Genomic DNA, 17,646 nt, shown 5'->3' with positions numbered 1-17,646 from the left:
GTTCAGAAATATTTTGAGATGAGAAAGCCACTGGTCTATATTTTTTTATTCATTCATTCATTCTTCAGGTATGCAACTGTTCACTATATTTGTACTGAATATATGCTTTGTGTGGCAGACACTCAAAGTTTATTCCTTAGCCTTATAATTCATATTTATGTCCCAGTTAGTGTTTGAGTCTCTCAAATGTGTTGCTGAAGAAGATGTCTTATAAAGCCATGGGTCTTTAATTACAGGTGAAGCCAGTAATATTTACACAGTATCAGGTATACAGACGCTTTCTAACTCTTCTTAGCCCTCTGTAGGGTTACATACAAGAGGAACCAAAGAGTAGAAAATAAAACATATCCAAAGTACGCCATCACCACTTCTTCATATGCAATTCAAAATGTACACCTTCATTCTACCTGTAATACTAAGAAAGAACACTGATCAATAAAAAAAAAAGAAATCTGCTAGACTAACATCAACAATTTACTACCAACATGTAAGTTTTGATTTCTGTAAAAATCAAATGTCCCTAAGAGGAACAAAACTGGTAATAGTTATCAAAACTGATAACGATGAGTCAACTTCAGATTATTTGGTAAGAGCTCTTGGTTAAAAAAAAGGAGCAGGGGAAAAGAATATTATAATAGGCACTGAAGTTTTTCATGACCAACTAAACTTCCAAATGAATTGAAATGAAAGGTCATTATTGAGAAATACTGCTTTAGGTGGAGGTATAGCTGATAGAAGTTCTGCCAAAGAGGTTATTCACTTAATAAACTAATCTGACTTGTTAAGAGCCAAAGCTTTCAAATTAATGAAATACTGTGTTTGCTTTCTGAATAATGACCCTCCCCTATTTCACATTTCATTTGTCCATTTCAATATTCTCCTTCCATTTCCCTTCCATTTTTTTCTCATGTTCATCCAATCTACCCAATTCTTAGAGTGATGGCAAACCAGACTCCCCAGATCAATTACACTGAGAAAGCAGTACAAAAACAGACCAGACTGGGCAAGTATTCCACAAAGAAATTGAATGCTCTGAATTAGAATTAAACATACAAAATGGATATATGTATTTTTGTGGCAATATTTCTTTGCCACAATTAGTACGTATTATTCTTTAGAATTAATTTTGCCTAATACCTTTATTTTGGGAATAAAAATTTCATTTTGAAGTCAAATGATTGTGTAGTATCAACCTAGCCATCATGAGGAGATGGGTTTTTTATACATCTTAATGTTGATTATGTGATGACTGGCCATAAAAATATATTTGATACATATACAGTTTTTCAGTGTAATCCAACATTCTCAAACTTCATATGAAAAGGAAAGCTTATTTAAAATCCCTCTCTCTATTATTTCTTTTAATGTAAACTTAATAGCATTTTGATAAATATATACATAAGGTAAAAATATCATTGTTGGGCTTCCCTGGTGGTGCATTGGTTGAGAATCTGCCTGCCAACACAGGGGATACATGTTCGAGCCCTGGTCTGGGAAGATCCCACATGCCACGGAGCAACTAGGCCTATGAGCCACAACTACAGAGCCTGCGCGTCTGGAGCCTGTGCTCCGCAACAAGAGAGGCCGCAACAGTGAAAGGCCCATGCACCACGATGAAGAATGGCCCCCGCTCGCCACAACTAGAGAAAGCCCTCGCATAGAAACGAAGACCGAACACAGCCAAAAATAAATAAATTAATTAATTAAAAAAACAAACAAAGGCAGATGCTTGAAAAATATATATATCATTGTTGATAATATTTCTTGCTTAGCATTTATAAGGGACACTTTTTTAAATAAAAGAATTCAGGTTTACCTTTTTCTCAAAGAAAAGAAAAACAACAACAAAGTACCACTTCAGGAATTTAGTAAGTTTTGGAACATTGACCCACTGTCAGCATAAAATTGATGGATAAATATGTGAAGTTATGAATGAAAGAAATTTAACCTATTACAAATCAAATTTTAGTATGGGGTATCAAAATTCCCAATGTTTGTTTATCATCAGAGTTACTTTTTTTTTTTTTTAACATCTTTATTGGAGTATAATTCCTTTACAATCGTGTGTTAGTTTCTGCTTTACAACAAAATGAATCAGTTATATATATGCATATGTTCCCATAGCTCTTCCCTCTTGCATTTCCCTCCCTCAAACCCTCCCTATTCCACCCCTCCAGGCAATCACAAAGCACTGAGCTGATCTCCCTGTGCTAGGCGGCTGCTTCCCACTACCTATCTACCTTACGTTTGGTAGTATATATGTCCATGCCTCTCTGCCACTTTGTCACATCTTACCCTTCCCCCTCCCCATATCCTCAAGTCCATTCTCTAGTAGGTCTGTGTCTTTATTCCTGTCTTACCCTTAGGTTCTTCATGAAATTTTTTTTTCTTAAATTCCATATATATGTGTTAACATACAGTATTTGTCTCTCTCTTTCTGATTTACTTCACTCTGTATGACAGTCTCTAGGTCTATCCACCTCATTACAAATAGCTCAATTTCCTTTCTTTTTATGGCTGAGTAATATTCCATTGTATATATGTGCCACATCTTCTTTATCCATTCATCTGATGATGGACACTTAGGTTGTTTCCATCTCCGGGCTATTGTAAATAGAGCTGCAATGAACATTTTGATACATGACTCTTTTTGAATTATGGTTTTCTCAGGGTATATGCCCAATAGTGGGATTGCTGGGTCATATGGTAGTTCTATTTATAGTTTTTTAAGGAATCTCCATACTATTCTCCGTAATGGCTGTATCAATTTACACTCCCACCAACAGTGCAAGAGGGTTCCTTTTCACCACACTCTCTCCAGCATTTATTGTTTATAGATTTTTTGATGATGGCCATTCTGACTGGTGTGAGGTGATATCTCATTGTAGTTTTGATTTCCATTTCTCTAATGATTAGTGATGTTGAGCATTCCTTCATGTGTTTGTTGGCAGTCTGTATATCTTCTTTGGAGAAATGTCTATTTAGGTTTTCTACCCATTTTTGGATTGGGTTGTTTGTTTTTTTGTTATTAAGCTGCATGAGCTGCTTATAAATTTTGGAGATTAATCCTTTGTCAGTTGCTTCATTTGCAAATATTTTCTCCCACTCTGAGGTTTGTCTTTTGGTCTTGTTTATGGTATCCTTTGCTGTGCAAAACCTTTGAAGTTTCATTAGGTCCCAGTTGTTTATTTTTATTTCCATTTCTCTAGGAGGTGGGTCAAAAAGGATCTTGCTGTGATTTATGTCATAGAGTATCCTGCCTATGTTTTCCTCTAAGAGTTTGATAGTTTCTGACCTTACAATTAGGTCTTTAATCCATTTTGAGCTTACTTTTGTATATGCTGTTAGGGAGGGATCTAATCTCATACTTTTACATGTACTTGTCCAGTTTTCCCAGCACCACTTAGTGAAGAGGTTGTCCTTTCTCCACTGTACATTCCTGCCTCCTTTATCAAAGATAACGTGACCATATGTGCGTGGGTTTATCTCTGGGCTTTCTATCCTGTTCCATTGATCTATCATTCTGTTTTTGTGCCAGTACCATACTGTCTTGATTAGTGTAGCTTTGTAGTATAGTCTGAAGTCAGGGGGCCTGATTCCTCCTGCTCAGTTTTTTGTTCTCAAGATTGCTTTAGCTATTCGGGGTCTTTTGTGTTTTCATACAAATTGGGAAATTTTTTGTTCTCGTTCTGTGAAAAATGCCAGTGTGAGTTTGATAGGGATTGCATTGAATCTGTAGATTGCTTTAGGTAGTGGAGTCATTTTCACAATGTTGATTCTTCCAATCCAAGGACATGGTATATCTCTCCATTTGTATCATCTTTAATTTCTTTCATCAGTGTCTTATAATTTTCTGCATACAGGTCTTTTTTCTCCTTATGTAGGTTTATTCCTAGATATTTTATTCTTTTTGTTGCAATGGTAAATGGGAGTGTTTTCTTGATTTCACTTTCAGAGTTTTCATCATTAGTGTATAGGAATGCCAGAGATTTCTGTGCATTAATTTTGTATCCTGCAAGTTTACCAAATTCATTGATTAGTTCTAGTAGTTTTCTGGTAGCATCTTTAGGATTCTCTATGTATAGTATCATGTCATCTGCAAACAGTGACAGCTTTACTTCTTCTTTTCAGATTTGTATTCCTTTTATATCCTTTTCTTCCCTGATTGCTGTGGCTAAAACTTCCAAAACTATGTTGAATAAGAGTGGTGAGAGTGGGCAACCTTGTCTTGTTCCTGATCTTAGTGGAGATGCTTTCAGTTTTTCACCATTGAGGATGAGGTTGGCTGTGGGTTTGTCATATATAGCCTTTATTATGTTGAGGAAAGTTCCCTTTTTGCCTATTTTCTGCAGGGTTTTTATCATAAATCAGTGTTGAATTTTGTCGAAAGCTTTCTCTGCATCTATTTAGATGATCATATGGCTTTTCTCCTTCAATTTGTTAATATGGTGTATCACATTGATTGATTTGCGTATATTGAAGAATTCTTGCATTCCTGGAATAAACCCCACTTGATCATGGTGTATGATACGTTTAATGTGCTGTTGGATTCTGTTTGCTAGTATTTTGTTGAGAATTTTTGCATCTATGTTCATCAGTGATATTGGCCTGTAGTTTTCTTTCTTTGTGATATTCTTGTCTGGTTTTGGTATCAGAGTGATGGTGGTCTCATAGAATGAGTTTGGGAGTGCTCCTCCCTCTGATATATTTTGGAAGAGTTTGAGAAGGATAGGTGTTAGCTCTTCTCTAAATGTTTGATAGAATTCGCCTGTGAAGCCATCTGGTCCTGGGCTTTTGTTTGTTGGAAGATTTTTAATCACAGTTTCAATTTCAGCGCTTGTGATTTGTCTGTTCATATTTTCTATTTCTTCCTGATTCAGTCTTGGCAGGTTGTGCATTTCTAAGAATTTGTCCATTTCTTTCAGGTTGTCTATTTTATTGGCATAGAGTTGCTTGTAGTAATCTCTCATGATCTTTTGTATTTCTGCATTGTCAGTTGTTACTTCTCCTTTTTCATTTCTAATTCTGTTGATTTGAGTCTTCTCCCTTTTTTTCTGGATGAGTCTGGCTAATGATTTATCAATTTTGTTTATCTTCTTAAAGAACCAGCTTTTAGTTTTATTTATCTTTGCTATCTTTTCCTTCATTTCTTTTTCATTTATTTCTGATCTGACTTTTATGATTTCTTTCCTTCTGCTAACTTTGGGGTTTTTTGTTCTTCTTTCTCTAATTGCTTTAGGTGCAAGGTTAGGTTGTTTATTCAAGAGTTATGTTTTATTTATACTTTTGCCAAGTTGAATAACTTTAAATTATATATTATGTTACACTTATATTAACATTCATCTAATGACATGATTGTTCCATCGCTGCCCTTCTGAATTCTAGCATATTTTCTTCTGTTTGAGATGTAAAAGTTGCTGCTGATTTAGTCAAAATCTAACATCTGTTTTATTGTTGATCAGCAATGTCTGTGATAATCATTGCTTCTAAACAAAATTCCCCTGGTCCAGTAGCTAAGAGGCGTGGTAGGTGGTAACTTGTCCTCGAAGCTTCAGGTCTTCAACTGACACGTTTCTCAGTTAAAAAGAATGGAAAGGAGTTCCCAGCAGTCTAGCCAGTGTCCAGAGGATAAGCTCTTTCAAATATGCCACATACTTGAATGTTGGAAGCTGTACAGATTCAGGAGAAATTCTGAGATCCCTCTTACAGCAGAAACAAGGCACAGATACCAAAGCATTTCTTTAGTTAAACTCAGCTCATCAGAGGGCACCCGGGCAATCTGACTGAACCCCAAGTACTGTCACAACTGTGACTGCCTGCTGTTTTTATTCTCACACAAAGCAGTTTTCCTAGGTGCAAATCATTCCCAGCAGGACTTGACCAGCAACACTTCTCCTTTCTTCTCTCCCAATCTCCCAGCTTAATCAAACATACTGGATGCCTGTTTCTAACAACATGATAATTTTATTCCAGGGTCTCCATTCACTTCCTTGCCTCTGTACTTTGATTGGGTCCACTCAAATCCATTCCAAAATTGTTTTCAAACTCTAAATCTTGGGGACAGATGCATGGAGACTGTTGACCTCTTCGTCCCAATAAATGGATAGGCACTTAGACAAATCAACTCAACCTGCTATCAGCTTGGGAGAAGCCCAGATAAAAGCCAAAGAGAAGATTGTAAATGGTTTCAACATCTTTTTTCCTACCTGTCAGGCTCACATCTGAGAAAGTTCCACAAAGTCTATTCAAAATTATTTTCTAACTTTGTTCCTTAATTGAGGAAGAAAGAAAAAATGTTTAGTAGGAGAAAGAGAAAATAATTTCTTTTGTAGTGTTTCATTCCATCTTACAAATCCATTACCAACACCTGACAGGAGTGCACAAGGAACACCAAAGGCATTTTGTCACCCTCTAATAGCCATCAGTGTGTTATTATTCAGCATGGTGATTTGTATGGCTTCTTATAAATGGTATCTTATAATTAACACACTCAGTATGGAAACTATAGAAAAGTTCAATTTTATTTAATACAACTCAAGCCTTTCCATGAAACCTGTGCCCAGTTCTGACTTTTCAACTCGAATGGGTCAAGGTTAATTGGAAGGTCATTCAGAGAAAAATCTGACTTCATTTGGTTTGCACACTGTCTTTGTTTTTGTGATCAATGTCAGTAATTCTCATCTAGTCAGTACTATTATTCTTTGGCTCTAGGATAATACAGAGAACAAAGAACTCTTTGGCCTTACAGAGGAGAAGTTCATTTTATTTACTACTTTTCCCTGGGAGTTTTATATCTTAATGCTTAAAATTTATTAAATGATTCCCTAAATAAAACTGTATCTTTCTAGTCTACACTTTTAAAATTCCAAAATATTTTTTTTGAACACAATTCTTATTTTGTCATACTGGGTCTTAAAATGATATCAGAGAATATCCCTAGTAATACTTAAGAGTGTGGATATTTTTCTTTTTAAAGATTTTTTTGTTTTGAAGCCTCTCCTAAATACTAAGTACTTAATCTATCACTTAGAAATAGATAAAATTAAACTTCATGTTTAGTTTCATGTGTATTTAAAATATGTATTATGCAAGGTTTTATGAATTTTGAGAAAAGCTTTGAGTGTTTAAATCTGTTTTAAATTATTTTTACAGAATTGCAAATTATCTTAACTTCTATAAAACGAAATCCCTAAAGGACTGTCTTGTAAACTTAAAAAATTTAATTAATTTAGACTTGGCAAAATTACTTTCCAAAACATCATGATTAGATCCAATGATTGCCTAAGTGTTGGTATCTGTGTGTGTGCGTGTGTGCACGTGTGTGTTGGTGTGTGTATGTGCTTACTAGAACTACTTTCTCATTCTTTTATAAATGTACAAAATTGAATCTTTGCATTACTCCATATATGAAATTGTATATTAGTAAAAGATTAAAATACCTTATTACACAAATTGCTTAAATGTATTTTTACCAAGTTATGTCATAATTACATAGATATGCTGGGATGTTGGGGGAAGAACTACAATTAATTAGCACAGAAATATGAATGCATATGTTAACTACACTCATGAATAAAATATTCTGCTTAAAAATATGATAATATATATGTATTTAGAAAAAAATATTTTGTAATCAAATTTGTTTTATCTATCTAATGACACCAAACATGGAAGGGACATATGTTTCTCTGGAATGAATTCTGATTTGTATAACTCCTTATGCTAATTTATGCTCTAATTTATATAAGTCAATCAGTGGTCAAAACTCTGTTGTGATAATGGTTTAATATATTTATATGACATTAAAATTAGTTAAGAAAGAGTATCTTTAAACTCAAAACAATTACCTGAAATGAATATTATGAAATAGAGAAAAATGGGACAGATTTCTCACATGTACAGTGACAATGTCCATTTATAATGCAGATTAGGTGAATGAGAGGGATGAAATATTGTTTTATATAAAAACATTATATATAAAAATAGAAAATAATGGGTTATTGTACAGCAACTAGGTTTTTTTTTTATTATTATTATCACACAGTTCTAGTCCATATTTATTCCTTAGCTTGATTTATTTTAAACCCCAACTCTTACTGTCAAAATCAGATCTTCTTAAACTAAACATTAAAATGTGGCATGTCATCCTGATAACACACAATTCCACATATGGTGCTGTCATCACATTCCACACACTACTATCTCAGACATTTGCACATATTCTGTTGCTCTGTCCAAAAATGAGTAAATATAGCTTATGTGAAAATAAAAGACCCCTATCATCAGATACTTACATCTCACTCAACTAAGCTTCCTTTCTTTCCCCATCTCAAGCACAGTGTTCAGAAGAAATACTGTATCCCCTTGAATTTGCAACCAGAAAATTTGATAGAAAAATTGTATGCAAAATTTCTCCTAATCATTATAGTAGTAAACTCTTTGTTGAGAAATAGGAAGAGGCTGTCCTTTCTCCACTGTACATTCCTGCCTCCTTTATCAAAGATAACGTGACCATATGTGCGTGGGTTTATCTCTGGGCTTTCTATCCTGTTCCATTGATCTATCATTCTGTTTTTGTGCCAGTACCATACTGTCTTGATTAGTGTAGCTTTATAGTATAGTCTGAAGTCAGGGAGCCTGATTCCTCCAGCTCAGATTTTCATTCTCAAGATTGCTTTAGTGATTCAGGGTCTTTTGTGTTACCATACAAATTGTGAAATTTTTTGTTCTACTCCTGTGAAAAATGCCAGTGATAGTTTGATAGGGATTGCATTGAATCTGTAGATTGCTTTGGGTAGTGGAGTCATTTTCACAATGTTGATTCTTCCAATCCAAGAACATGGTATATCTCTCCATCTATTTGTATCATCTTTAATTTCTTTCATCAGTGTCTTATAATTTTCTGCATACATGTCTTTTTTCTCCTTATGTAGGTTTATTCCTAGATATTTTATTCTTGTTGTTGCAATGGTAAATGGGAGTGTTTTCTTGATTTCACTTTCAGAGTTTTCATCATTAGTGTATAGGAATGCCAGAGATTTCTGTGCATTAATTTTGTATCCTGCAAGTTTACCAAATTCATTGATTAGCTCTAGTAGTTTTCTGGTAGCATCTTTAGGATTCTCTATGTATAGTATCATGCCATCTGCAAACAGTGACAGCTTTATTTCTACTTTTCTGATTTGTATTCCTTTTATTTCCTTTTCTTCTCTGATTATTGTGGCTAAAACTTCCAAAACTTTGTTGAGTAAGAGTAGTGAGAGGGCAACCTTTTCTTGTTCCTGATCTTAGTGTAGATGCTTTCAGTTTTTGATCATTGAGGATGATGTTGGCTGTGGATTTGTCATATATGGCCTTTATTATGTTGAGGAAAGTTCCCTTTTTGCCTATTTTCTGCAGGGTTTTTATCATAAATCAGTGTTGAATTTTGTCGAAAGCTTTCTCTGCATCTATTGAGATGATCATATGGTTTTTCTCCTTCAATTTGTTAATATGGTGTATCACGTTGATTGATTTGCGTATATTGAAGAATCCTTGCATTCCTGGAATAAACCCCACTTGATCATGGTGTATGATACGTTTAATGTGCTGTTGGATTCTGTTTGCTAGTATTTTGTTGAGGATTTTTGCATCTATGTTCATCAGTGATATTGGCCTGTAGTTTTCTTTCTTTGTGACATCTTTGTCTGGTTTTGGTATCAGAGTGATGGTGGCCTCATAGAATCAGTTTGGGAGTGCTCCTCCCTCTGATATATTTTGGAGGAGTTTGAGAAGGGTAGGTGTTAGCTCTTCTCTAAATGTTTGATAGAATTCGCCTGTGAAGCCATCTGGTCCTGGGCTTTTGTTTGTTGGAAGATTTTTAATTACAGTCTCAATTTCAGTGCTTGTGATTTGTCTGTTCATATTTTCTATTTCTTCCTGATTCAGTCTTGGCAGGTTGTGCATTTCTAAGAATTTGTCCATTTCTTCCAGGTTGTCCATTTTATTGGCATAGAGTTGCTTGTAGTAATCTCTCATGATGCTTTGTATTTCTGCAGTGTCAGGTGTTACTTCCCCTTTTTCACTTCTAATTCTATTGATTTGAGTTTTCTCCCTTTTTTTCTGGATGAATCTGGCTAATGGTTTATCAATTTTGTTTATCTTCTCAAAGAACCAGCTTTTAGTTTTATTGATTTTTGCTATCATTTCCTTCATTTCTTTTCCATTTATTTCTGATCTGATCTTTATGATTTCTTTCCTTCTGCTAACTTTGGGTTTCATTTGTTCTTCTTTCTCTAATTGCATTAATTGCAAGGTTAGGTTGTTTATTTGAGATGCTTCCTGTTTCTTGAGGTAGGATTTTATTGCTATAAACTTCCCTCTTAGAACTGATTTTGCTGCATCTCATAGGTTTTGGGTCAGCGTCTCTCCATTGTCATTTGTTTCTAGGTAGTTTTTGATTTCTTCACTGATCACTTTGTTATTAAGTAGTGTATTGTTTAGCCTCCATGTGTTTGTATTTTTTACAGGTCTTTTCCTGTAATTGATATCTAGTCTCATAGCATTGTGGTCAGAAAATATACTTCATGCAATTTCAATTTTCTTAAATTTACCAAGGCTTGATTTGTGACCCAAGATATGATCTATCCTGGAGAATCTTCAATGAGCACTTCAGAAAAATGTGTATTCTGTTGTTTTTCAATGGAATGTCCTATAAATGTCAATTAAGTCCATCTTGTTTAATGTGTCATTTAAAGCTTGTGTTTCCTTATTTATTTTCATTTTGGATGATCTGCCCATTGGTGAAAGTGGGGTGTTAAAGTCCCCTACTATGAATGTGTTACTGTCGATTTCCCCTTTTATGGCTGTTAGTATTTGCCTTATATATTGAGGTGCTCCTATGTTGGGTGCATAAATATTTACAATTGTTATATCTTCTTCTTGCATCGATCCCTTGATCATTATGTAGTGTCTTTCTTTGTCTCTTCTAATAGTCTTTATTTTAAAGTCTATTTTGTCTGATATGAGTATTGCTACTCCAGCTTTCTTTTGGTTTCCATTTGCATGGAATAACTTTTTCCATCCCCTCACTTACAGTCTGTATGTGTCTCTAGGTCAGAAGTGGGTCTCTTGTAGACAGCATATATATGGGTCTTGTTTTAGTATCCATTCAGCCAGTCTGTATCCTTTGGTGAGAGTATTTAATCCATTTACATTTAAGGTAATTATCGATATGTATGTTCCTATCCCATTTTCTTAATTGTTTGGGGTTTGCTATTGTAGGTTCTTTCCTTCTCTTGTGTTTCTTGCCTACAGAAGGTCCTTTAGCATTTTTTGTAAAGCTGTTCTGGTGGTGCTGAACTCTCTCAGCTTTTGCTTGTCTGTAAAGGTTTTAATTTCTCTATCAAATCTGAATGAGATCCTTGTTGTGTAGAGTAATCTTGGTTGTAGGTTTTGCTCCTTCATCACTTTAAATATGTCCTGCTAGTCCCTTCTGGCTTGCAGAGTTTCTGCTGAAAGATCAGCCATTAACCTTATGGGGATTCCCTTGTGTTATTTGTTGTTTTTCCCTTGCTGCTTTTAATATGTTTTCTTTGCATTTAATTTTTGACAGTTTGATTAATATGTGCTTTGGCGTGTTTCTTCTTGGATTTATCCTGTATGGGACACTCTGTGCTTCCTGGACTTGATTAACTATTTCCTTTCCCATATTAGGGATGCTTTCAACTATAATTTTTTGAAATATTTTCTCAGTCCCTTTCTTTTTCTCTTCTCCTTCTGGAACCCCTATAATTTGAATGTTGGTGCATTTAATGTTGTCTCAGAGGTCTCTGAGACTGTCCTCAGTTCTTTTCATTCTTTTTTCTTTATTCTGCTCTGCAATAGTTATTTCCACTATTTCATCTTCCAGGTCACTTATCCATTCTTCTGCTTCAGTTATTCTGCTATTGATCCCATCTAGAGTATTTTTAATTTCATTTATTGTGTTGTTCATCATTGCTTGTTTCATCTTTCATTCTTCTAGGTCCTTGTTAAATGTTTCTTGCATTTTCTCTATTCTTTTTCCAAGATTTTGGATCATCTTCACTATCATTATTCTGAATTCTTTTTCAGGTAGACTGCCTATTTCCTCCTCATTTGTTAGGTCTTCTGTGCTTTTACCTTGCTCCTTCATCTGCTGTGTGATTTTCTATCTTCTCATTTTGCTTATCTTACTGTGTTTGGGGTCTTCTTTTTGCAGGCTGAAGGTTCGCAGTTCCCGTTGTTTTTGGTGTCTGTCCCCAGTGGCTAAAGTTGGTTCAGTGGGTTGTGTAGGCTTCCTGGTGGAGGGGACTAGTGCCTGTGTTCTGGTGGATGAGGCTGGATTTTATCTTTCTGGTAGGCAGGTCCACGTCTGGTGGTGTGTTTGGGGTTGTCTGTGGACTTATTATGATTTTAGGCAGCCTCTCTGCTAATGGGTGGGGTTGCGTTCCTGTCTTGCTAGTTGTTTGGCATAGGGTGTCCAGCACTGTAGCTTGCTGGTTGTTGAGTGAAGCCTGGTGTTGGTGTTGAGATGGAGATCTCTGGGAGATTTTTGCCGTTTGATATTATGTGGAGCTGGGAGGTCTCCTGTGGGCCAGTGTTCTGAAGTTGGCTCTCCCAACTCAGAGGCACAGCACTGACTCCTGGCTGCAGCACCAGAAGCCTTTCATCCACATGGCTCAGAATAAAAGGGAAAAAAAGTAGAAAGAGAGAAAACAAGAAAGAAAGAAAGAGAGAGAGAGAGAGAGGGAGGGAGGGAGGGAGAGAGAGAGAGGGGAAGGGAGGGAGGAAGAAAGAAAAGAAAGAAAGAAAGAAAGAGGATAAAATAAAAAAGTAAGAAATAAAATAAAGTTATTAAAATAAAAAATAATTATTAAGAAAAAAAAATTTTTTTAAGAAAAAGGGACAGATAGAACCCTAGCACAAATGGTGAAAGCAAAGCTATACAGACAAAATCTCACACAGAAGCATACACATACACACTCACAAAAAGAGGAAAAGGGGAAAAAAATCATAAATCTTCCTCTCAAAGTCCACCTCCTTAATTTTGGATGATTCGTTTTGTATTCATGTATTCCACAGATGCAGGGTACATCAAGTTGATTGTGGAGCTTTAATCCACTGCTTCTGAGGCTGCTGGGAGAGATTTCCCTTTCTCTTCTTTGTTTGCACAGCTCCCGGGGCTCAGCTTTGGATTTGGCCTCGTCTCTGCGTGTAGGTCGCCTGAGGGCGTTGGTTCTTCGCTCAGACAGGACGGGGTTAAAGGAGCAGCTGACTGGGGGCTCTGGCTCACTCAGGCCAGGGGGAGGGAGGGGTACAGAGTGCGGGACGAGCCCGCGGCAGCAGAGGCCGGCAGGACTTTGCACCAGCCTGAGTCGTGCCATGTGTTCTCCCGGGGAAGTTGTCCCTGGATCCCGGGACCCTGGTAGTGGAGGGCTGCACAGGCTCCCCGGAAGGGAGGTGTGGATAGTGACCTGTGCTCGCACACAGGCTTCTTCATGGCAGCAGCAGCAGCCTTAGCGTCTCATGCCCGTCTCTGGGGTCTGCGCTGTTAGCCGTGGCTCGCATCCGTCTCTGGAGCTCATTTAAGCAGCACTCTTAATCCCCTCTCCTCGCGCAGCAGGAACCAAAGAGGGAAGAAAAAGTCTCTTGCCTCTTCGGCAGCTCCAGACTTTTTCCTGGACTCCTTCCCGGCTAGCCATGGCGCACTAACCCCCTACAGGCTGTGTTCACGCCACCAACCCCAGTCCTCTCCCTGCACTCCGACCGAAGCCAGAGCCTCAGCTCCCAGCCCTGCCCACCCCGGCGGGTGAGCATACAAGCCTCTCGGGCTGGTTAGTGCCGGTTGGCCCTGATCCTCTGTGCGGGAATCTCTCCGCTTTGCCCTCTGCACCCCTGTTACTGTGCTCTCCTCCGCGGCTCCGAATCTCCCCCTCCACCACCCGCAGTCTCCGCCCTCAAAGGGGCTTGCTAGTGTGTGGAAACCTTTCCTCCTTCACAGCTCCCTCCCACTGGTGCAGGTCCCGTCCCTATTCTTTTGTCTCTGTTTATTCTTTTTTCTTTTGCCCTACCCAGGTACGTGGGGGGTTTCTTGCCTTTTGGGAGGTCTGAGGTCTTCTGCCAGTGTTCAGTAGGTGTTCTGTAGGAGTTGTTCCACGTGTAGAATTATTTCTGGTGTATCTGTGGGGAGGAAGGTGATCTCTGCCTCTTACTCTTCCGCCATCTTCCCAATTCCCTTCCTGGCTAAGTAATTTCAAGATAAATATTCTACAATAAGTAGATATAGTAAGGGAAAGATGGAGTAATTTTCTGGAGATGTGACAAAATGAAATTTTGTGCAAGGGCAGTGAGTGGGAACAGAAAGGAGCCCAATTTTAGAAATATCAACATATAGCAACAATTTCTGAAAAATCTGAAGTATATTCCCCTGAGATGTTGTCACATATCAACTTTATAAGGCAGTTCATGTGAGTTAAGTGGGAAAATCTTATAAGAATGTAATTCTGGTAAATGTTTAACCATTGGCTTTCTGAAAATAAATAAACAAAAATATGTGAATATGCATATATATGTGTAAACATAGATATTTATGTAGATATGCAAACCTAAGTTTATTATAAATTTAACTGATCTAAAAATGTCTAGCAAACAACTTGCAAATAATAAGATATACATTACTCTTTATTATAAGTTTCTTACAGCAAATTGATTCTCACAAAATGCTCTCATTGATTTTTGCCGAATTCTTGATGGACAATCTAGATTATTAATTTAATGAGTATAATTCCAATATGAATATTGGTTGATATGAATGTTGGTTTATTCATGAGTAAGATGACATTGAAATGACATAGGCATATGTTGGAATTTCACTCATTCACCAAGGACCTGGAATTTTGCTCATTCATCAAGGTCTTGAGTGACTTCTTTGCTGATTGGATAATAATAGTCTTTGGATAACAGAATATTTCCTCCATGTTTGTGCTATTCACAATGTAACAGCTACTGACATAAGGCACTGTTAGGTTTAATTGGCATTATTAACATTTTTTTTCCATCACTTTCTTTAGTCTAGATAATCAAAAAGTAAATTAGGGACTTCCCAGGTTGATGAATGCATTAGGTTCCCAGAGTGGGTATGGAAGCTCCACACACCATGTCCTCTCCACCACACTTGCCCTATGCATCTTTTTCATTTGGCTGTTTCTCAGTTGTATCCTTTATAATTAACCAGTAATGATGTATGTGTGCGATGTGTGTGTGTGTGTATATATTCATATATTCAGGTTCTGATTTGTAGTTTTTTTCCAACATCCATAATGTAAATACTTCCAACTGTTGCTGATTTCAAGCTCCCAACCTGATATCACTGAATGTAAAGTTGGGAAGAGGTGCATAGAAGCACCACATTATATAATATTTTCACTATATAGAAACAATAGACATAACCTCAGAAACATAGATAATAGTAAAATAATTAGAAAGCTATAAGTACTGAATATTTATTACTTTTGTTCTTAAATTATTCAAGTGTAAGGTTTTATAATTTAATCTCTAATAATGATCATGTTTAATGACTAGCTCAAAAATTCCTGAAAATTTAACAATCAGCTGTCATGAGCCTGTGAGAGCCAGCTTCAGCGTACCACTAGAGAGAACTCATCCTGAAATTCCCACCAGACCAACTAGCACCAGGACACAAACTCTGAATATTTTAGAATGAAGACACTTCAATAAAAGAGTAAAAAGTGAGAGTTGTTGCCTTAAAGTATGAATAGTATTTGGTTATTAAAAGTTTAAATCTGAAAATGGAGTCAGGAGAGACAAATGTAGAAAGATTTCAGTATTTCTCTAAGGAAATACCCAGACTGAATATGGGTAAAAAAAACAGTTAACAGAACTTTCAGCAAAACCCTAGGAAAAACAATGAGATAGCCATCACTCAAACACAGTGTATCAGACTTTTTAGAACAACTGGTTCCAGTGGCACCTGAAGTTGACATCCAAAAACTACTCTTGTTAATGTCACCAGTAACCTTGAAATTGCCAAATATATTTGACAATTTTAGTCTTTAACTGACTTGACATTTTGTCAGTATTTGACATTGATGTCTGTTTTCTTCTTTTTACACATTCCATCCTCTTTCTTCTATGGTACCACTTTTTTGTTTGTTTGTTTTTCTACTTCTACCTTCCTGGTGCTTCTCCCATGCTCCTTCTCTGACACATTTTAATACCAACATTCCCCAGGGATCTACCATTGACTTTTTCCCCTTCTCACTTCACATAGTCCAGTAGTTCTCAATGGGGGAAATTTATTTTACCGTCAAGGGACATTTGGTATTATCTGGAGATATTTTTCGTGGTCACAACTTAGAGTCTGTTACTGATTTCTAGTGGATAGACACCAGGGATGCTGCTTACCATCCTATAATGCATAGAACAACCACACAACAGAGAATTATCCAGCCCAAAATGTCCTCTTCCACCTATACATTGATAACTTTCAAATCTGTGTCTCCAAGCCAGAACTGAGCTTGCAACCTGCATTTCCCTTTATTTATTGCACATGTTCAGTTTGGAACTCTACAGCCATCTCACAAGGAACATATCTAAGACAAAATTCATCATCTCTTCCACAGCTCTGCTTCTCTTCATGCAGTCTCTAATTTTGCAAAAGTAAAATTGAGATTTCAGTTATCAAAATCTAGTCTACTCCATCTCTTTTATGTTTCATGTCTAATTAGACTTTAAGTTCTGTAGTTCTGTCTTCAATGCTTCTCTCAAAGACACTTCTGTGTCTTAGTGCTAATATGTATCCTATCATATCAAGGACCTCTTAACTAATTATCCTTTGTCCAGCTTTAGCCCCAGTTAAGCCAGACTCCTACATTTCATTTATAGACATATTTCTAAAATAAAAATCTGAGTACGTTCTTCCTTTCTGAAAAACTGTAATGGTTTTGAAAAACATTCAGTCTCCTTAATATGAATTCAAACATTTCATGACTGCCAATATCAGGTTGACCCTCAACTCCATGCTAAAATTCAGCTTTCCTGAAAAATACATTTTGAGAGTAGCATTCCCTCTGTATTTTTATGTATTTACCCATGATTTCATCTTACCCATTCTTCTCTCCTTCTCCAGCCACATGGCTAACATTCTACAACCATCATCACACAACTGAAACACCACCTGTTTTCTACTAGAATGACAATATTTTTTTTTAATGATAATATCCAGTTTGGTAAGAGTATGAGTAAAAAAACATTCTTATGTACTATTGATAGATTTATAAATTCCAACAACCATTTGAAGAACAATTTGACATTTAAAATGTTAATATTCTTACTTTTGACAATTTTAAACACTCACATGCATGAAAGGTTCATTTATATGAACCTTTATACATAAAGTTCATATAAATGTACAAGGATATATTTGAAAAGATGCCCTTTGCAGCATTACTTGTTAAGGCAAGAATATTGGAATCAATTCAACAGAATGACTTTAAAATATGTAACTAACATCTTAAAATAACTTGTAGCCATTTTTAAAATGAGGTAGATTTGTGTGTATTGACCTGAAAATCTACCCTATAATGCTGGAAGAGAGAGGAGCAGTATGTTAGTATGATCCTACTC

The sequence above is a fragment of the Globicephala melas genome, chromosome 3 (assembly GCF_963455315.2).
Source record: "Globicephala melas chromosome 3, mGloMel1.2, whole genome shotgun sequence".
NCBI lineage: Eukaryota > Metazoa > Chordata > Mammalia > Artiodactyla > Delphinidae > Globicephala > Globicephala melas.
Note: the sequence above shows the minus strand (reverse complement) of the source record.